The sequence below is a fragment of the Callithrix jacchus genome, chromosome 11 (genome assembly GCF_049354715.1).
Source record: "Callithrix jacchus isolate 240 chromosome 11, calJac240_pri, whole genome shotgun sequence".
NCBI lineage: Eukaryota > Metazoa > Chordata > Mammalia > Primates > Cebidae > Callithrix > Callithrix jacchus.
The window spans coordinates 70,233,380-70,256,640 of NC_133512.1; the positions used below are offsets into that span (position 1 = coordinate 70,233,380).

At 36.7% G+C, this 23,261-nt stretch overlaps 1 long non-coding RNA gene across 2 annotated transcripts in view; it reads right to left on the reverse strand.

Annotated features, from left to right (window-relative positions):
* LOC118143697 (uncharacterized) overlaps positions 1-23,261 on the reverse strand; it is a 294,611-nt gene that overhangs the window by 100,164 nt on the left and 171,186 nt on the right. For both annotated transcript variants that reach the window (XR_013524047.1, XR_004728032.3), the window contains one exon: positions 20,224-20,314. This is a non-coding gene — a long non-coding RNA (uncharacterized LOC118143697). The remainder of the gene's footprint in view (positions 1-20,223; positions 20,315-23,261) is intronic.

Consider the following 23,261-nt stretch of genomic DNA (forward strand, 5'->3'; position numbering starts at 1 on the left):
CGAACCTGGAAACCATCATTCTTAGCAAAGTGACACAAGAACAGAAAAATCAAACATTGCATGTTCTTATTCATAGCTGGGTGTTGAACAATGAGAACACATGAACACAGGGAGGGGAGCATCACACACTGAGTTCTGTCGGGGGACTGGGAGGGACAGTGGGAGGCAGAGAGTTGGAGAGGGATAACATGGGGAGTAATGCCAGATATAGGTGATGGGGATGGAGGCAGCAAACCACATTGCCACGTATGTACCTATGCAACAATTCTGCATGTTTTTCACATGTACACCAGAACCTAAAGTGCAATAATATATATATATATATATATAAAGTGAAACTAAAAATGTTATGATAAAAAATAAAAATAATAAAAATAAAAGATCAAAATCTAAAAAAAGGAACTAAAAATAATATAAAAATATAAGATCAAAATCGAAACAAAAATGAAACTACAAATGTTATGATAAAAAATAAAAATAAAAAAATGAAAGATAAAAAAAGAAATGATCAATTTCCTGATTAAAAGAAGTGAAGAGAAAAAAAGACTGTGGTACTCAAAGAAAATATTCAATGGTGAAATATTTCAAAAACATACTTATTATTCTAGTCTTCTGTCATTTTTGGCCAACTCTCTATCTCCCCAGTAGTATAATTCATAACATGGTCTCAGGATACTTCGCTTCTTATAAATAATCTAATGGTATCTAGTCATTTTAGAAGCTGGCAACATGAATTGAGATGAAAAAAAAAAGCAAGCTTCATTCTTAGTGATGTTTTTAAAATTAATACTCTTCACTAGGAATATCTTTCAAATTTAGATAATAGACAATCCAAATATAATACATGCATCCCTATTTAATGAAAAGTAGTGAGTATTCAGACAGTATCTTCTACTCAATTGGGTCTACCCAAGTTTCTGAATACACAATTTTTTTTCATATTTTGTTTTAAACAAAGCCACACCACTAGGAAACCCTATGTTTAATTTCTTAATGAGTACAAAATCCTGGTATGTGAATGGCAGATTCACCAGCCAGTTTTCCCTTATTTCTACAATGAAAGATTGTAAGTCTTAACAATCATGTAGTTTGGTTCTTTTCATTATAGATTTTGATTTCAGAATATTCTAACAAACGTTTTAATTTTAAAAGATACTCTAAGTTGGGAGCAGTTAAATTACATCAAAGAGTTAAAATGTAATTTCAGACCCCCATGACAGTTTATAATTATACTTCTGTATTCATACATGAAGTGTTTTATATTTTGTCATATCAGATGATTTTTAAGGTCATCATTATAAATGGCAAAAACCACAATTACCTTTGCACTAATCTAATATTAAGGGTGTATTAGAAATTCATCATAACAATAATGTAGAGAAGTCAATTGATGGGACAACTTTCGAAAGTGAAACTGTCTTCAGATGAAAGCCTTTATTCTTTTCATGTTAGTGACCAAATTCACTTGAAAAGGATCTCACATAAACTGAGGACCCTTAAATTTTGTTCTTAGGATATGATTTGTGTTAATGTTCAACTTATAGAATTCTTTTACCAAGAATTTAAGTTTTTAATCTAAACTTTCTTTAATCTAAACCTTTGGTATCATTCTTTTCTGTGGTTGTTAAATGGCTCTGGGCAAACAGAATAACATCATCTACATAAAGCACAAATTTGTCTTTAAAAAATGAGATGTAAGCTATTTTAAACCAAGGAAAGTTATAAGTGAAAAATCTAAAAATAAAAACGATGCATGAGACAGTTGGGTTTATCTTATAGAAAACAAGTGTATCTAGAAAATTACTTATTTTCTTTCTTATACATCCTATTTTCATAACAAAATGTAAATATGTGATTCTTGGTACAAACTGTAAAATTATAATTAACTGTATGTTATGATTTTCAAATAAAATAGTATTCAAGTAAAATAAGTAGCATTCAATTGTTATAAAAGATATGGGGAGGACTCAAAATGACGCTGTGAGAACAACCCAGGATTGGAGCTCTTGTTGAATCCGCGGAGAGGTGAGTCGGAGCTGCATTTCCAGACTGATCTTTGTTGCCCACAGAACGGGGAAATCCCCAAGTATAAAGGAGACACAAGATGCCAGGCAGTACCTCTGCCTGGCGAAGCCGGCAGCCAGGGTGGTGGCGGCCGGCCCCACCCAGCACTCCCCACAGGTCGTGCTTGTCTGGGTGCCCTGTTGAGCCGGCAACCAGAGACTTGAGAGGGCTGGACTTGAGACTGAACGAGATTTGGACAGTGGGCCAGCCCAGGGGATTGCAGGGACAGAGCGTTTGGGGTAGCCCAGTTGGACGAACAAAACTGCGATTTCAAACAATCCCGAGCAGATGGTCTGAGACGCTCTGAGGGGGAGGGGCGTCCACCATTACCGAGGCAACCCACCACAACTGAGATACATGCCCACTGCTGACGCAGCCAGCCATTGCCGAGGCAACTCGTCCCTACTGAGATACACGCCCACTGCTGACACAGCCTGCCATTGCCGAGGCAACCCGCTACAACAGAGAAACTCCACTGCAGGGCGTGGTGGAGACCACAGCAGAACAGCAGAGCCTGCAGCAATAGGGCAAACCACACAACAGCAGGGCGGAGCCTTGGCAGGCAAACAGTGGCTAGTCTGCCTCCAAGCTGGGCAGGACACCTCAACGGACATCCAAATATAAAGCCTGAACCCCCCAACACAGAGCATTTGAGAAAAAAAAAAAGGTTTTTTTAATGAGCTCTGTTGCAGCAGAATCAAACATAGCAGCCTAACAGCCCTGAATGAACAACAGAGCTCACAGCTCAGCAATTGAGCTCCTATAAAGTACAGACTGTCTCCTCAAGCAGCTCCCTGACCCCTCTATATCCAAAAGACTGACATTTGGCAGGCACCATCCTGGGACAAAGATAGCAGAAAAAGAAACTGGTAGCATCCCTCGCTGTGCCACAGCTGCTAGAGGTGCACCCCAGACAAGCAGGGCCTGGAGTGGACCTCAGCAGTCGTACAGCAAAGGGGCTAGGCTGGTAGAAGGAAAACCAAGTAACAGAAATACTTCGTCATCAACAATCTGGGTGTCCACTCAGAGACCCAATCGAAAAGTCAGCGACTACGCAGACGACAAGTGGATAAATCCACAAAGATGGGAAGAAACCAGAGAAAAAAGGAGAAAAACACCCGAAACCAGAATACCTCACCTCCTAGAAAGGACCAAAACTCCTCACCAGCAAGGGAACAAAGCAGGACAGAGAATGACTGTGATGAAATGACGGAATTAGACATCAGAAGGTGGATAATGAGAAACTTTTGTGAGCTAAAAGAACATGTATTAAATCAATGCAAAGAAACTAAGGAACTTGAAAAAAGATATGAGGAAATGATAACAAGAATGGATAACTTAGAGAGGAATATGAATGAACTAAAGGAGGTGAAAAACACAATATGAGAAATTCGCAAAGCATGCACAAGTTTCAATAGCCAAATTGACCAAGCAGAAGAAAGAATATCTGAAGTCAAAGACCAACTCAATGAAACAAAACGAGAAACCAAGATTAGAGAAAAAAGCGCAAAAAGGAATGAACAAAGTCTCCAAGAAATGTGGGACTATGTGAAAAGACCTAACCTGCGTTTGATAGGTGTACCAGAAGGGGACAAAGAGAATGAATCCAAGCTGGAAAATACTCTTCAGGACATCATCCAGGAAAATTTCCCCCACCTAGCAAGACAGGCCAACACTAAAATACAGGAAATACAGAGAACACCACGAAGATATTCCACAAAAAGAGCAACCCCAAGGCACATAATCGTCAGATTCAACAAGGTTGAAATAAAGGAGAAAATACTAAGGGCAGCCAGAGAGAAAGGTCGGGTCACCCACAAAGAGAAGCCCATCAGACTCACAGCAGATCTCTCGGCAGAAACACTACAAGCCAGAAGAGAGTGGGGGCCAATATTCAACATTCTTAAAGAAAAGAACTTTCAACCCAGAATTTCATATCCAGCCAAACTGAGCTTCAGAAGTGAAGGAAAAATAAAATCCTTTGCGAACAAGCAAGTACTCAGAGATTTTGTCACCACCAGGCCTGCTTTACAAGAGCGCCTGAAAGAGGCACTACACATAGAAAGGATCAACCAGTACCAGCCATTCCAAAATCACACTAAATGTTAAAGAGCTTCAACATAATGAGGAATCTACAACAACTAACAGGCAAAACAGCCACTTAGCATCAAAATGGCAGTATCAAATTCACACATAATAATATTACCCCTAAATGTAAATGGAATAAATGCACCAATCAAAAGACACAGACTGGCAAATTGGATAAAAATCTAAAACCCTTCAGTGTGCTGTATCCAGGAAACCCATCTCACATGCAAGGATACACAAAGGCTCAAAATAAAGGGATGGAGGAAGATTTACCAAGCAAATGGAGAGCAAAAAAAAAGCAGGAGTTGCAATTCTCATCTCTGATAAAATAGACTTTAAAGCAACAAAGATCAAAAGAGACAAAGAAGGCCATTACCTATGGTAAAAGGATCGATACAACAAGAAGAGATAACGATCCTGAACATATATGGACCCAATGCAGGAGCACCCAGATACATAAGGCAAGTTCTTAATGACTTACAAAGAGACTTAGACTCCCACACAATAATAGTGGGAGACTTTAACATTCCACTGTCAATATTAGACAGATCAACCAGACAGAAAATCAACAAGGATATCCAGGGCTTGAACTCAGACCTGGAGCAAGCAAACCTGATAAGACATTTACAGAACTCTCCACCCCAAATCCACAGAATACACATTCTTCTCAGCACCACATCACACCTACTCAAAAATTGACCACATAATTGGAAGTAAAGCACTGCTCAACAAATGCAAAACAACTGAAATCATAACAAACCGCCTCTCAGACCATAGTGCAATCAAGTTAGAACTCAGAATTCAGAAACCAACTCAGAACCGCACAGCTTCATGGAAACTGAACAACTGGCTCTTGAATGTTGACTGGGTAAACAATGAAATGAAGTCAGAAATAAAGAAGTTCTTCGAAACCAATGAGAACGAAGACACCAATGCCAGAACCTCTGGGACACATTTAAAGCAGTCTCTAGAGGAAAGTATATAGCAATAAGTGCCCATATGAGGAGAATGGAGAGATCCAAAATTGACACCCTATCGTCAAAATTGAAAGAGCTAGAGGAGCAAGATCAAAAAAACTCAAAACCCAGCAGAAGACAAGAAATAACTAAGATCTGAGCTGACCTGAAGGAGATTGAGACACGAAAAACCCTTCAAAAAATCAATAAATCCAAGAGCTGGTTTTTTGAAAAGATCAACAAAATAGACCACTAGCCAGATTGATTAAAAATAAAAGAGAGAACAACCAAATAGATGCAATAAAAAATGATAAAGGGGAAATCACCACAGATTCCACAGAAATTCAAACCATCATCAGAGAATATTACAAACAACTCTATACACATAAACTAGTAAACCTGGAAAAAATGGATAAATTCCTGGACTCCTGTGTCCTCCCAAGCTTAAACCAGGAGGAAGCTGAAACTATGAATAGACCAATAACAAGGTCTGAAGTCGAGGCAGCAATTAAAAGCCTACCACTCAAAAAAAGCCCAGGTCCAGATGGGTTCACAGCTGAATTCTACCAGACACACAAAGAGGAGCTGGCACCATTCCTTCTAAAACTATTTCAAACAATTCAAAAAGAGGGAATCCTTCCCAAATCATTTTACAAGACCAACATCATTCTGATACCAAAACCCCGCAGAGACCCAACAAGAAAAGAAAACTTCAGGCCAATATCCATGATGAACATAGATGCAAAAATTTTCAATAAAATATTGGCAAGCCGATTGCAACAGCAAATCAAAAAACTTATTCATCATGATCAAGTAGGATTCATCCCGGCGATGCAAGGCTGGTTCAACATACGCAAGTCTATCAACGTAATTCACCACATAAACAGAACCAAAAACAAAAACCACATGATCATCTCAACTGACGCAGAGAAGGCATTTGACGAAATTCAACAGCCCTTTATGCTAAAAACCCTCAATAAACTCGGTATCGATGGAACGTATCTCAAAGCAATAAAAACTATTTATGACAAACCAACAGCCAATATCATACTGAATGGGCAAAAACTGGAAGCATTCCCTTTGAAATCTGGCACTAGACAAGGATGCCCTCTCTCACCACTCCTATTCAGTATAGTACTAGAAGTCCTAGCCAGAGCAATCAGGCAAGAAAAAGAAAGAAAGGGTATTCAAATAGGAAAGGTGGAAGCCAAATTGTCTCTATTTGCAGACGACATGATAGTGTACCTAGAAGACCCCATCGCCTCAGCCCAAAAAGTCCTGAAACTGATAAGCAACTTCAGCAAAGTCTCAGGATATAAAATCAATGTGCAAAAATCACAAGCATTCGTCTACACCAAAAACAGACTTTAAGAAAGCCAAATCAAGAACAAACTGCCATTCGCAATTGCTACAAAAAGAATAAAAGACCTAGGAATACAACTCACAAGGAATGTAAGGGACCTGTTCAAGGAAAACTACAAACCACTGCTCAACGAAATCAGAGAGGACACAAACAGATGGAGAAACATTCCATGTTCATGTTTAGGAAGAACTAATATCGTGAAAATGGCTATACTGCCCAAAGTAATTTACAGAATCAATGCTATACCCATCAAGCTACCATCGACTTTCTTCACAGAACTGGAAAAAACCACCATGAACTTCATATGGAACCAAAAGAAAGCCCGCATAGCCAAGTCAATTCTAAGCAAAAAGAACAAGGTTGGGGGCATCACACTACCGGATTTCAAACTATACTACAAGGCAACAGTAATCAAAACAGCATGGTACTGGTACCAAAACAGAGATATAGACCAATGGAACAGAACAGAGGCATCGGAGGCAACATAACATATCTACAACCATACAATCTTTGATAAACCTGACAAAAACAAGCAATGGGGAAAGGATTCCCTGTTTAATAAATGGTGTTCCAAAAACTGGCTAGCCATATGCAGAAAGCAGAAACTGGACCCCTTCCTGACACCTTACACTAAAATTAACTCCAGATGGATTAAAGACTTAAACATAAGACCTGGCACCATAAAAACCCTAGAAGAAAATCTAGGCAAAACTATCCAGGACATAGGAGTAGGCAAGGACTTCATGAACAAAACACCAAAAGCATTGGCAACAAAAGCCAAAATAGACAAATGGGACCTAATGAAACTCCACAGCTTCTGCACGGCAAAAGAAACAGTCACTAGAGTAGATCGGCAACCAACAGAATGGGAAAAAATTTTTGCAGTTTACCCATCTGTCAAAGGGCTGATATCCAGAATTTACAAAGAACTCAAACAGATTTACAGCAAAAAAAACAAACAAGTCCATTCAAAAGGGGGCAAAGGATATGAACAGACACTTTACGAAAGAAGACATATATGAGGCCAATAATCATATGAAAAAATGCTCATCGTCACTGGTCATCAGAGAGATGCAAATCAAAACCACATTGCGATACCATCTCATGCCAGTTAGAATGGCGATCATTAAAAAATCTGGAGACAACAGATGCTGGAGAGGATGTGGAGAAAAAGGAATGCTTTTACACTGTTGGTGGGAGTGTAAATTAGTTCAACCATTGTGGAAGACAGTGTGGCGATTCCTCAAGGCCTTAGAAATAGAAATTCCATTTGACCCAGCAATCCCATTACTGGGTATATATCCAAAAGACTATAAAGCATTTTACTATAAGGACACATGTACACGAATGTTCATTGCAGCACTGTTTACAATAGCAAAGACCTGGAATCAACCCAAATGCCCACTGATAATAGACTGGATTGGAAAAATGTGGCACATATACACCATGGAATATTATGCAGCAATCAGAATTGATGAGTTTGTGTCGTTTGTAGGGACATGGATGAATCTGGAGAACATCATTCTCAGCAAACTGACACAAGAACAGAAATTGAAACACCGCATAGTCTCACTCATAGGTGATGAAAAATGAGAACACATGGACACAGAAAGGGGAGTACTAAACACTGGGGTCTATTAGGGGGAAAAGGGGAGGGCCAGTGGGAGGGGGAGGTGGGGAGGGATAGCCTGGGGAGAAATGCCAAACGTGGGTGAAGGGGAAAAGGAAAGCAAAGCACACTGCCATGTGTGTACCTACGCAACTGTCTTGCATGCTCTGCTCATGTACCCCAAAACCTAAAATCCAATAAAAAAAAAAAGATATCTGGTTTTATTTGAAGATTTGCTTCAAAGTTGTCAAAGGGAAAATAAATACTGTTTAATGACAGTAAACAAGTATCAAAAATCCTCCTGTCTACAACAGGCTACAATTCAATTTTCTTTTATATTCTGTTCATTCCCTAACGCTTCTTGAAAACTACTGATAATCTTTTTTGAACAAAAGTAAAAAGGAGATTTAGACCCACAAGCTGAAATTGAGGAAATAGATTCAAAATGTATTCATAGCAAACAAATTGGAACAAGGAAAGAAAAACACACATATATATATATATTTGTACACATTTTCTTCCAGGTACTCTGCCAAGCATGTTTTAGTTTTGATCTCTTTTAAACTTCACAACAGTCTTACACAATAGACATCATTATCCCTTTTTTATTGGTGAATTCAGACTTGGTCAGAGTGCTAATAACAACACACACACATACACAATTTAAAGTATAATTTAATTATAACCTCAGTTGCATTCAAAGATGTGGATTTTTTCTTTTTTTTAACCTCAAAATGTTCTGAAATAGCAAATTTTATCATATCAAGTTTGATCTGTCAACAGTATTTATTAATGCCTCTAGTTTCCTATCAGGTGACTTCACCCACTTCCTATCACAGTTCCAACCTGCTGTATGTGCAGTTCCTCATCTGGCTGTGCACAGATATTAATTGCATAAAGTGGCAAATAGATCTGCTTGGCAAACTGCTCACTCAACTAAGATTAATGGCATACTGTACCAGTTCTAACATGCCAATCAGAAGCCAATAACTGCTGTTAAGCCCTTTGACATCCGTCTAAGACTCTTTGATTGAATTAACAGTGAAACAAGGGGAAAAGGTGTGACACTGTCCCCTTTTTGCTCATGAATTGTAGGTGCTCTCAACCTCCTGATTTGTATTAACTGCGAAGGTCCTCTTGAGGAACAAAACTCTACTATAAAATTTCGGAAACCACTGGGCCATGAAACAATACATTATATAACTTACTTCATTTGCCCAACACTTTATCATTCTTACTAAGTATCCACAGGGTTCCTTAAATTTTGCCTGTGGACCTACATCACATCAGCTGCTGGTGCAAATTAAAATGTGGATTCCTGGGGCCTCTGCAGATACAATGTATTAAAATCTCTAAGAATGGTGCCCAGAAATCTGCTTTTTAAAACATGCTTCCTGAATCAGTTTTGAATACATCAGCATTTAAAAAATTGCATACAAAGCAATCACACTGGTCAATAAATCCCAGGACCTAAAATTAAGACAAAGGACATTTATGTAGAACAAAGATGACTGGTATCAGAAATTATTTTACACCTTTAATTAGCTAAGAAACTCTGGGTGAAGGGTTTTCAAGGAATACAATAGACAGAAAGGACTCAAGGCAATCATTTTCAGGAAGATTGCATACCCAGCAAAAATTTAGTGGATAATTGAATCTTCTTTTGGTTCTGAGCTTTCTTTTTTTCCTATTTGTATAAATATTACATATATTCTTATATATATAAATTTGTTGAAATATCTTATAAATATCATAACATGAGACAGGAAAACAAGCGTCTGGTTGTTTTTTTTGGCAACACTCATTTTATACAATCAGTGTAAAAATGTTAAATGGTTATGAGTGTTTACTAAAATAAATTAATCAAAACTCTTTCATTGGGTATATTAGGAAAACTTCTCAAATAGGAGCTCAACTTTGAATCAAATTAAAACTAGCTTGTTCTAAATAAATATAGTGATGCACACCACATTTATTAACACTTTAATTTGTACTCCAGAAAAAAATTATAAAATTGTTTATTTAATAGCCGGCATTTGCTTGGGGGTCTTTAACAGAGACATTTGAGGAGATTCCTTTATAATAATGTATCAATTTTAACCACCATTGTGTAGCAGGACAATTTGCTCCAGAGAAAAAAACCATTGTGGTTTTTGTTCTCCAATTTTCTATCTATAAAAATGCCTATCAACCCATCATCTAGGTTTTAAGCCCCAAATGCATTAGGTATTTGTCCTAATGCTCTCCCTCCCCTTACCCTCCACTCCATGACAGGCCCCTGTGTGTGATGTTTCCCTCTCTGTGTCCATGTGTTCTCACTGTTCAGCTACCACTTATGAGTGAGAACATGCCCTGTTTGGTTTTCTATTTCTGTGTTACTTTGCTGAGAATGATGCCTTCCAGCTTCATCCATGTCTCTGCAAATGACACGAACTCATTCTATTTTATGGCTGCATAGTATTCCATGGTGTAGATTAAGTTACAACAGAAGGATGAATCCCCTTATCTAAGGAAAAATGTAGTGGCAATAGTTTTCAATTTGTCACCCTTATTTCTCCTGACCTCAGGGAAACTTTTGTTTAGTTTTTGTCTCAACAAACAGGAGTCTTTCTTCTCTCTCTGCTTTGATGATCTAGCAAGATATAACTGAAGGCATAAAGCACTCATTAGATAAAAGGTATCACTCTTACTGTTTACTTTGTTATTAAAACATTCCTACTAGGTGCATCTTGGTATGTCTGCAGTACATATTGGAATGTGAGATGCAGAGAGTAAAGTTATCCTGACTGAAAAGATGATTTTTAAAAAATGCCTATTTCAGTAGAATGTTTTTGTTTTCATTTACTGTAGTTAATGAACCCACTACATTCTCTGTAGTATTACTTAAAACTGTAAATTGAGAAAATAAAACTGCAGTACTTAAAATCAACTAGAAAGTGTCTCATGCCTCTGGCACATTGTTATGCCATCTTTACTATCACAAGAATATCTAAAATTAAGTTTTCTCTATTTCACAAGAACTGATTTTATATAACTTTTATTTCTTTTTTCTTCTTTTTTTTTTTTTTTTTTTGAGACAGAGTCTCCCATGGTTGCCCAGACTGTAATGCAGTGGCATGATCGCTGCCTTCTGGGTTCAAGCAATTCTTCTGCCTCAGCCTCCCAAGCAGCTGGAACTACAGGCATGTGTCACCACACTGAGCTAATTTTTTTATATTTTTAGAAGAGACAGGGTTTCCCCATGTTGTCCAGGAGGGTCTCAATCCTCCTCACCTCTTGATCCACCCGCCTCAGCCTCCCAAAGTGCTGGGATTACAGGTGTGAGCCACCACGCCTGGCTTTAACTTTTATTTCATTAAAAAACTATTGACTATGCTGTTTGTTTTGTGTTTTCCCATTTTTATTGCATTTTCGTAAACAATAAAGTTGTCTCCTTTTAAATGGTTTATTTAAAAATTATAAATCTGATAGGATACCTTATAGAATCTAATTCAGTGCATTTCCTGGAGAAGCTACTGTCCCACTAGACTTTTCACTGTCAGTATTCTGTGAACCCATCTTACTGGGCTTCATTTACTGATGGCTAAATGTTTAACAGGACAGATAATTATGAAGATAAATACTAATTAGGAATCCTTCACAATGTAAAAATCATTTAAATCCTTTCATTTACCAGGTATTATTTAATTAATCAAGAATGGGTTGCCCATTTATTTTATGAGGAAAAGAAGTGAATGTTAGGCCGGGCGCAGTGGCTCACGCCTGTAATCCCAGCACTTTGGGAGGCCGAGGCAGGTGGATCATGAGATCAAGAGATTGAAATTATCCTGGTCAACATGGTGAAACCCCGTCTCTACTAAAAATACAAAAAATTAGCTGAGCACGGTGGTGCATGCCTGCAATCCCAGCTACTCAGGAGGCTGAGGCAGGAGAATTGCCTGAACCCAGGAGGTGGAGGTATCGGTGAGCCGAGATCACGCTATTGCACTCCAGCCTGGGTAACAAGAGCGAGAGCGAAACTCTGTCTCAAAAAAAAAAAAAAAAAAAAAAAAGAAAAAAGAAGAAGTGAATGTTATTGAAATCTTTGCTACAAACATAAGTGGACTCAAAAACAAATCTGTGCTACAAGTATATTTCACAGCTTTCCATTAGTTAGACAACCTGCATTCCTGTAACAGTTTCCAGAGACTAAGAACCTTGAAAAAAGGTTAGATGAAATGGTAATGAGAATAAACAGCTTAGAGAAGAATATAAATGATTTGATGGAAGCTGAAAAACACAGCACTAGAACTTCATGAAGCATACGCAAGTTTTAATAGCTGAATCTACCAAGCAGAAGAAAGGATATCAGAGATTGAAGATCAACTCAATGAAATAAAATTAGAAGGCAAGATTAGAAAAAATAGAGTAAAAAGAAACAAACAAAGCCTCCAAGATATATGGGATTATGTGAAAAGACCTAATCTACATTTGATTGGTGTACTTGAATGTGATGGAGAGAATGAATTCAAGCTGGAAAATACTCTTCAGGATATTATCCAGGAGGACTTCCCTAACCTAGCAAGGCAGGCCAATACTCAAGTCCAGGAAATACAGAGAAGACCACAACGATACTCCTCAAGAAGAGCAACCATGAGGCACATAATCATCAGATTAACCAAGGTTGAAATGAAGGAGAAAATGCTAAGGGCAGCCAGAAAGAAAGGTCAGGTTACCCACAAAGGGACATCCATCAGACTCACAGTGGATCTCTCAGCAGAAACCCTAAAAGCCAGAAGAGATTGGAGGCCAATATTCAGCATCCTTAAAGGAAAGAACTTTCAACTAAGAATTTCGTATCCAGCCAAACTAAGCTTCATTAGTGAAAGAGAAATAAAATCCTTTATGAACAAGCAATTACTCAGAGATTTCATAACCACCAGGCCTGCTTTACAAGAGCCCCTGAAAGAAGCACTAAACATAGAAAGGAACAGCCAGTACCAGCCACTCCAAAAACATACCAAGTGGTAAAGAGCATCGACGCAATGAAGAAACTGTGTCAACTAATGGGCAAAACAACCAGCTAGCATCAAAATGGCAGAATCAAATTCACACATAAATATATTAACCTTAAATGTAAATGGGCTAAATGCCCCAATCAAAAGACACAGACTGACAAACTGGATAAAAAGTCATTTTCTTCAGTTAAGAAAATATTGGATTTGCCTATACATATGATTATATCTGTTCATAAAGTCCACCTAGATTAGCTGAACCAGTAAAATCAATCAAGGATTAAAATTAACACTTATATACAGGCACAATCTAAGTTGGTTGATTCCTACTGAAATATAAATCTCCATTGTCCTTGTGACTCCAGCCTTGAGAAAATTCGAGAGCTCCTGGGAGGTTGAAGAAAACTAGTTAATATTGGTAAAGCGGTAGAGAACAAGAAGCCAAACACTTTATTGGCAAACCATTTATTTCATCCACAGCAGTGAGTGATTTGAAGTGAAGCTGGTGATGAAGTGTTTGGCATCAAAAGTCTCATCTTCCAGATGTCAGTGTGACAAGCCAAATTGATGGAAGCAGAAAAGATCTGAGAAGAATTCAAAATGGTACCAGGACCCTCAGCAAATTAGACTCAGGTTAGTCTCAAACTAAGGAGGAATGAGAGCTGACTGAAAACACTATTTGAGCACAGTGACTACAAATACTGAGTGGTAAAATAAGGTCTGAAGGCCAATTTCCTCATTGCGTGCCTGAAAGGCTACAGTTACATAGAAACATTAGGAACAAAGAAAAATCATGTTTGAAAATAGCAAAATTTTTAACAGACCTGAATAAAAAGTGAAGAAAAAACTTCCAGGGGAGCCTCCAGTGGCTCAGGATCTTCAGAAAACACCTGCGTAATCGGGATTGACAACTGTTTGTGCTTTTCTAAGAGTCTGCAGCACTTAAAGGATAATGCTTTCCTGGGATAGACATTCACTTTCTTAAAATTCAAAGCTCATATAGGGTTCTTTGCTTTGCTGTCTCTTCCAAATCATACAGAGTAACCCAATCCTAGTTATATTATAATGTAATATAACACCAGAAAATTGCTATTCTCCATTAATTTTATTCAAGTGTCCAGGTGTTCATCTAGCACTTCTTAAATATTTGGTAAGTTCTTTCCATAAAACCAGAATATGTTTTTTCCTGTCTGTATCTGTATCTCCCTCTGTCATTCCAGGTACCTCTAAATATACATACCCAAATATGTGTATGTTTCCATATATGAATCCCACTGACCAAAGACCACCAGAAACATATCTATTTTAGTCACTCATATTTATTATATTAATTTGCTACAGTAAGGAAAATCATGCATCATGGAAATTGTGGGGAGGGAATTAAGTAAGAGAGACTTATGATAGATTTATTATAAATTTAGTCATGATGGGTAATTTTGGGGAAAGTTATAGGAACTATTGGTTTGTTTGGGATTGGGTACTGTCAGGTAGTAGAACTAATTTGTATTTGAGTATCCTATTAATTTGGCTAGGAGGTGGGAGATGCTAAGTTGGGCTGGAATTGTCACTGGGGAAGAATCAGTAGTCATTCACATTCGCCAGGAGAGAAGGATATTTGTCATTGTGATGTTTGCATTTGTGCTGTGTTGTCTTGTTCCATTATGGTGACAGAATGAGCTCATCTGATGCTAACATTCCCTGAAATTGTTAATGCCCAATGGGCACAAATCACAGTGCAGTTGTGCGCTGCCAAGCTGGCTACAGGCTATCAGCAGCTATGCAATTTTTTCTCAGCAGCTACATTCTTTATCATAAGCACTACCTAATTAAATTTTAAAGTTGTAGTAGCTTAATTAATAACTACTTAATGCAGAATGGATAAATCTGAGGTGAGTATTATAAGCATGTAAGAAGAGACTTTATAATTACCTAACAGATTGGTACCTCTATGCTTAGTCAAATGGATAGATATGAACATATAGTAAGGGATGCTGCAATAATGTTTTGCCACACATTTTGTGAAACATTGAAGTATAATTTTTTAAAGACAATTTAAAAAGAAAAGTAAAGCAAATTAAAAACATACTATTAGGCTTTGAGAACTTTAGGGTCTATTAAAAATCATAATTAGCCACTAATTTAAGGCGCAAGAATTTTTAGTAGATCAAGATAGTGTGTGAAGAGTGCTTTAAACATTTGATATGCAAATAGAAGGCATTCTTTTCTTTTTAAATATTAAATGTAGTCTATTCTTTTTTAGATAGGGGTTGGGGGGAAGACTAATGTTATGTAAAGTGAACTTTTTTTAAGTTTAGAATTCAGTTCTATTTCAATTACTTGAATGAAACTTTAAAAATTATGTAATTTAAAAGCAAGTCTGTCTGGTAAATTAAAACTATCAGCAACAGGAAAATGCAGATTTCCCCCAATACTTCTACATTTATCTCATGGGTGAGTTTTAGTCATTTCTCCTTATACAGTTTCATGAAAGCTTTATGTTATAACCATGAAATGGACTTATTAAACCTAGGATTAAAGTCTATCACATGTCATGCAGATAGCTGCCAAGGAGTAGCCACAGAAAAAAGATAATGTGTAGGGTACCTTGTGGTAGCATAACTTTAAATATTTCCTTATCCTGCCTCCAAAGGTAAAAGTGAAGAGAAATTACTGAAAGTTACTGGCAAAAAGTAGCATGTTATACTTATTGAATATGCTTAAAAGTTCTGTCTAAAAAGGACAACAATAAAAGTTAGTTTTATAATATCTTGGGTAATGTCTTAGAAACTCTATTGCAATATGGGTTTTGTATGTATGGTAGTTATTTAATTTACACTTAAACCATGGAATATATACATTGCTGAAACTTTTTGAGCAATAATATCTAGCAGAAAACAGAAAACCTTGTATTTTCTTTTTTCATGGTTCCTTCCTCATCATCCTAATTTTGATGACTTTTTATAAAATTAATAATAAGGGTATTATATACTCACATATATATACATGTTGTCATTATGGCATGATACTGTGATGCCATCTATTTTAATCTTTTGGCTATGCCAGCAAAATATAAATTATGGTCTTATAAGTTCAATGCCCCTGTGAACCTATAACCTTCTGATCTGATCTGCTTCCACTGAAGGTTCAGTGTCTTTTCAAACTCTTAGATTAATGACATTTCTAAATAGAGGAAGTTTAAGGAAGACTAAGTAAAAAGTCAGCAACTTAGAGACAGAATTTGCAGTGCACCTATCATTAAATGATATTCATTTAATCAGAACTTCAACCATTGATTTACGTCTTTCACTGTACAATTTCAGCTAGCTGACAGTACCTGGTTCTTCTCCACCATCAAAATCCTCTTGAAGACATCAAGATTGAAAAGCAAGAAATAAATTTATCTTTATTTGCAAATGACATGTCCTTATATTTGAAAAATTCTAAGGATCACAAAAATACTGTTAGAACTAGTATGAATTTAGCAAAGTTGTGGGGTACAAGATCAGTATACAAACATTAATTATATTTTTATATACTAGTGATCCAAAGTAAAATTCAGAAAACAATTCTATTTAAAAGAGCATCAACAAGAATAAAATGCTTCTGAATAGACTAAATGCCTAACCCTGCCCCCATCTGGTGGTCTTTCTTTACCCACCCTGGTAGCCAAAGACAAAGGTCATAATCTCTTGGGACCTCTATGGCCCTGACCACCACCAGAGAAACCTGAATATATAACCAGGTGTTCCTAGGGCAAGGTGGCAACCTCCGTATAAGACTGCAGCTGATGTATTCTAGAAACTGCTACTTCCTGGCTGGAGACCAACCAAAACAAAACAAGTGCACTAAACAACAACACAAGCAAGGACACTCACAGTCCAATTCACTCCCCTACTACCTCCATCGGAGCAAACGCCAGTATCCATGGCTTCAAGAACTGAAGACAGATAACATCACAGGACTTTTTCCCCAGCACCAGCCCAGTAGCTCCGTTGGGTGACTAGGCCCAGAAGAGCAAAAATAGTCACTACAGTTTGGCTCTCAGGAAGCCCCATTCCTAGGGGAAGGAGGAGAATAGAACATCAAGCAAACACCCCATGGAACAAAATAATCTGATTGTGGTGGATAAACTTTTTCATATGCTGCTGGATTTGATTTGCCAATGTTTTATTTAGAATTTTCACACTGATGTGCATCAGGGATATTGGCCTCAAGTTTTCTTTTTTTGTTTGCCAGATTTTGGTATCAGGATGATGCTGGCCTCAAAATGAGCTAGGGAGGAGCCCCTTCTTTACAACTGTTTGGAATAGTTTCAGAAGGAATGGTACCAGCTCCTTTTTGTATATCTGGTAAATTCAGCTGTCCTGGAATTCACCATCTGGTTCTGAGATTTCTTTTTTTTGGAAGTAGGCTATTAATTGCTGCCTCAACTTCAGAACTTATTATTGGTCCATTCAGGGATTTGACTACTTCCTGGTTTAGTCTTGGGAAGTGTATGTGTACAGGAATGTATCCATTTCTTCTAGATTTTCTAGTTTATTTGTATAGAGTGTTTATAGTATTCTCTAATGGTAATTTGTACATCTTTGGGGTCAGTGATGATATCCCTTTTAACATTTTTTATTGTATCTGTATGATTCTTCTCTCTTTTCTTTGTTATTATTCTACCTAGCAGTCTATTTTGTTAATTTTTTTCTTTTATTAATTATTACACTTTAAGTTCTGGGGTATATGGGCAGAAGGTACAGGTTTGTTACATAGGTATACATGTGCCATAGTGGATTGCTGCATCCGTCAACCAGTCATCTCCATTAAGTATTTCTCCTAATGCTATCCCTCCCCTACCGTCCCACCTCCCAATAGGCCCCAGTGTGATGTTCCCCTCCCTGAATCCATATGTTCTCATTGTTCAACACCCATTTATGAGTGAGAACATGTGGTGTCTGGTTTTTTGTTCTTATGTCAGTTTCCTGAGAATGAAGGTTTCCAGCTTTATCGATGTCACAGCAAAGGATAGGAACTCATTTTTATGGCTGCATACTATTGCATGCTGTATATGTGGCACATTTTCTTTATCCAGTCTATCATTGATGGGCATTTGGGTTGGTTCCAAGTTTTTGTTGTTGTGAACAATGTCACAATGAATATACATGTGCATGTGTCTTTATAATACAGCAATTTATAATTCGTTGCATACACACCCAGTAATGGAATTCCTGGGTCAAATGGTATTTCTATTTCTAGACCCTTGAGGAATTGCCACACTGTCTTCCACAATGGTTGAACTACTTTACACTCCCACCAACAGTGTAAAAGCACTCCTATGTCTCCACATCCTCTCCAGTATCTGTTGTCTCCTGATTTTTTTAATGATTGCCATTCTAACTGGTGTGAAACTGTATCTCAGTGTGGTTTTGATTTGCATTTTTCTAATGATCAGTGATGACAAGCTTTTTTTCATGTTTGTAGGCTGCACAAATGTCTTCTTTTTAGAATTATCTGTTCATATCCTTCACCCACTTTTTGATGGCTTTGTTTTTTTCTTGTAAATTTGTTTAAGCCCTTTGTAGAGTCTGGATATTAGCCATTTGTCAGGTGGGTAGATTGCAACAATTTTTTCCCATTCTGTTTGTTATCAGTTCACCCTAATAATAGTTTCTTTTGCTGTGCAGAAGCTCTTAAGTTTAACTAAATCCCATTTGTCTATTTTGGCTTTTGTTGCCATTGCTTTCAGTGTTTTAGTCATGAAGTCCCTGCCCATGCCTATGTCCTTAATGGCAATGCCTAGGTTCAGAACAGAGTGGGGGCCAATATTCAACATCCTTTAAGAAAAGAATTTTCAACCCAGAATTTCATATCCAGCCAAACTAAACTTCATAAGCTAGGGAGAAATAATATCCTTTAAGGACAAGCAACTGCTGAGAGATTTCAGCACTATCAGGCCTGCCTTAAAAGATCTCCTGAAGGAAGCACTAAACATGGAAAGGAACAACTAGTACCAGCCACTGTAAAAACATAACCATAATTTTATAACGAAAATCTCCTTTTATTTGCAAATTTCCTAAAAAGGAAATTAATATTTTCTCACAAGTACTAAATAAATCAGAATAAACACTTAAATAACATCTGTAGACAGGACAAATGTTAGTTTAATCCATATGTTTCCCTTTGGCCCTTTTCATATCAAATCTATTTTATGTATAAAAAGTTACAGTATCTTTTCTCTGCATTCTCAATGTGCATCAAGAGGATAGTAAACTGGATGAAATCAAGTTATTAGGAAATGAGTAGGAACAATGTGAGGTGAAATATACATATATTCACATGGCTTTTAAATGAAAGGGATAATCATAAAATGAATAATACCAATATCTTCGATGTATGTGCTGTGAATAGAGCATCAGATGCTTAGTAAAGTGTAATAAAGTAAAAAACAAACTAATTTTTGAGAAATAGGAGAAAAAGGGCAAGTAGAAATATATTGAACAAAGATGAATGACAAAGTCAAGTGAATCAATTAACTTTTAACAGTAGAAGCAGCAAACAGAGAAAATAAAGATGAGGCAATAATGAAAGAAATAAAGGGATATTTAGGAACCTCATGGATGTACAGTTCGACATAAGCAAAAAAATGAAATTAGAATAACATTAAGACAGCCTAGTGTCTAAGTCTGATATTTTCTCAATATTAAGAATAAAACATAGAACTTAAAAAGATATCTAAGATCAATATATGCCTGCAAAGTAATTAAGCTAAGGCAAATCTTGGATGTATTTAGGATATATTCTAGAAGATAATGATCAATCTACACAATTTCTTGAAAAGTGATTTGGGTCAGCCTGAATATCACTGCTTTGTGAAATGGAAAGAAACATAATGTTAGCTACATAAGAGCTTAGAAATGAATAGTAAATATATAGTAGTAAAAATATATAAAATTATATATATAAAAATATATAAAACTTATAAGATACAGGTGAAAAGAGAAATATAATACATATAGTTTAAAATATAATTACTGTAAATGAAAAATTTAACCACTTTATGAATGTAGAACAGAAAGATAATAAACCCCAGAAAGCAGACACTCTCCCAGCAAAAATATAAAGTAGAAATTAACAAAAGAGGCTAGGCACCATGGCTCACACCTGTAAATCCAGAACTTTGGGAGGCTGAGGTGGGTGAATCGCTTGAGTCCTGGAGTTTAAGGTCAGCCTAGGCGATATGGGGAAACTTCACCTAAACAGAAAAAAAAAAAAAAAATTATTATGTTGGCATGGTGGCATGTGTCTGTAGTCCCTGTCACTTGTGAGGCTGAAGCAGGAGGATTGCTTGAGCCCATGAGGTCAAGTCTGCAGTGAGCAATGATCTTGTCACCATGCTCTATCCTGGGCAACAGAACAATTCTGTCTTAAAGAAAAATAATAATAAATAATAATAAAAGAGATAGTAATACAAAACTAAAAACAAATGATATTATCAATAAATATTCAGCTAAAATATAGACAGAACCTTTAGACAGAAAAAAAGTTCCATAGGAAAAAAAAGAACAAAAATAATTTACTCAGTATCTAGTACAAGCAAACATAAAACAAACAAATAATCACAGAGAAAGAACAAATGTAGTAACAATATGGGTAAATGAATTACAAATGGTAATCTACAAAAACAGTTTAAAACGTGAAAAACTGTTCAATTTCCTTAGAGAAATTTGAGACACACTGTTAAGTGGTGTCAATCAAATTCACAATAATAAGAAAATGCCAATACACAAAAGTAGAAATAGTATATATTAAATGGCAGAGAAACAATTTTAACAAAAACAAAAATTATAAAAATTTGAATAAAACATCAAACATATGAAATAATTTCTTTGAAAATGAAATAATTGAGTGACTCAAGGTAAATAATTTTTTAAAGTAATTAAAAAATAAAATGCTTTAAAAGTAATGCCATTTTATAGAATTTTAAAGATACCATGGGAATAATTACATCTCAAAAAAATTTTTTGCTATTAAGAAAAAGAGGAAAACTGTGCTAATTAGTTCCACAAAACACTGAGATCTCTAATGTCATTTTGATTATGATGGATTTATTTGTATCAAATGTGCCAGCTGACATAAGCAAATAAAAATGGCAAAACATATTAAACCACACTTTAGACATTGGGAAAGGGTTATCCAGGGCTCTAGTCCTTAAAAGAAAAAAAACCTAATAAAATTATTCTTCCTTTTGCCTTAGTTTTCTGAGAAACTTTTTAAACAGTAGAATGGGCTGAGGATTGGGAGAAAACTGAGTAGAGCATACATCTCTTGCTGGGTTGAGGCATCAAAGATTAGAGTGCAGGAAGACTGCAGTAGATGAAATTTTTGGTGCATAATATCAGCAAAGAAAGAGCCAAATGAAAAAAGAGCTCCGGAAACCTGCATGGGATTCCCCTTGACGAACAATAAAGGGCACATGTGTATTGACTCTCCACACTGCTGAATAAAGAACTACCAGGAGGCTATACACTGAACAAGTTCCTGATCATACACAGGGCTAAGAGACCTTGAGATTCTGAACAGCCAGAATGAAGAGACCACATTGGACATCACGGAAGTTCAGTACAGACCACAGAAGATCTGTCTTTCTAGTCAGGCTAAACTCGTTCTAAATTAAAAGCAACTCTAAACTCACCCAAAAATTACGGCAAAATGAGGCTCCTGCCAACAGTTATGTGAGTGAGCCACTTTGGGCCTGGATTCCCTATCTCCAGACAAAGAGCTAGGTGATTGTAGTGATGGCCAACATTTGATGGCAACTCCATTAGAGACCCTGAGCCAGCATTTCTGAACCACAGACATGGAAAGAGATAAGAAATGTTTGTTGTTGATGTAACCACTAAACTTTTGGGTAACTTGTCACACAGCAGTTAATAATTAAAACAATTATGTATTCAGCTACCTTTACTTCTGTGTCCAATCTGTAACACCAGAAGCCAGTGGGCATTTACCAACCTGTATCATCTCATAGGTGAACCAACCTGGGAGTCTACTGATTTCACTGTACCCCTTTCATAGATTGAATAATCTTTTTGTCCTATCAAGAAAATACAGGACCATAGGTATAGATTTGCCTTTTCTACACAAATGACTCTTGTAAGAACCACCATTAATTAGTCACTTGACAAAATACCCTGGATATTTTACACAATATTGTATACAGTTCATGGCAAAGAAAGTGTGGTAGTAAACTCACCTCTACAGAAACTTGCCTTTCATCATTACTCCTCATGTAGAAACAGCCATGTTGATGAAGCAGTAAAGTAGTCTACTCATGTATGATCTAAGCTGGGAGACAATACACCATGAGGTTGGGCATAAATTTGCCATATCTGGTACATTCTTTGAAGCTGCAACCAATATTTATTGCCACTCCCTCCATGAGTAAGGTATAGAGGTCAAGATGGTGATGTGAGTGTTCTTCTTATGAAACTTAATATGTAATAGAAAAAAAATTTGCCTCATCTTCCCACAATTGGTGGACTTGGACCAGTCCTAATGGAAGAATAATATTCCAAATAAATAAAATCAGATTTCTAATGGATAAAGAGATGAGTCTGCTCCCTGATCAGTTTGCTCTCAGCATGTCCACAAAATAACAGTTTCAGGAGAGTTCTTGAAGTAGCAGGGTGTGTTACATCGTGGTTACCAGGGGCATCTCTCAGTACTGCCTTTTACAAAAGTCCTTGTCAGTGGAAAACTGACACAGACTAGCTTCCAAGATTTGGATTATGCAGGAATGAAGAAGGTTTGGGTTACCCCAAGAAGAAAGAAAAATTGTGTACACCTCACTAGAAAAAAATCCCTCTGGCAGAAAAGGTAACATGGAAGAAACAGTATTAACTTAAAATATAAAACTTTTTTTTATTTCATACTTATTTTATGAATATTTCATTGGGCTTTCTGAACAGAAAAGCATGTGGAGACTGTAGCAGCTATGTTAAATATTTTCAAAGCACTCCTTTCCCTTTGCACCTTACAAAAAATACCAATGAAACTTAAAGTTTCAGGTGGGAATATGACCAGAGTAATTCCAAGACTCCACAATTATAGGGAGGTTGATGAGCCAATAATATTTTGTGCATTTTCTATGATAGGGAAGTATTCTCAAGCAGATAAAGGATATAAGATGGTAAGGGGCA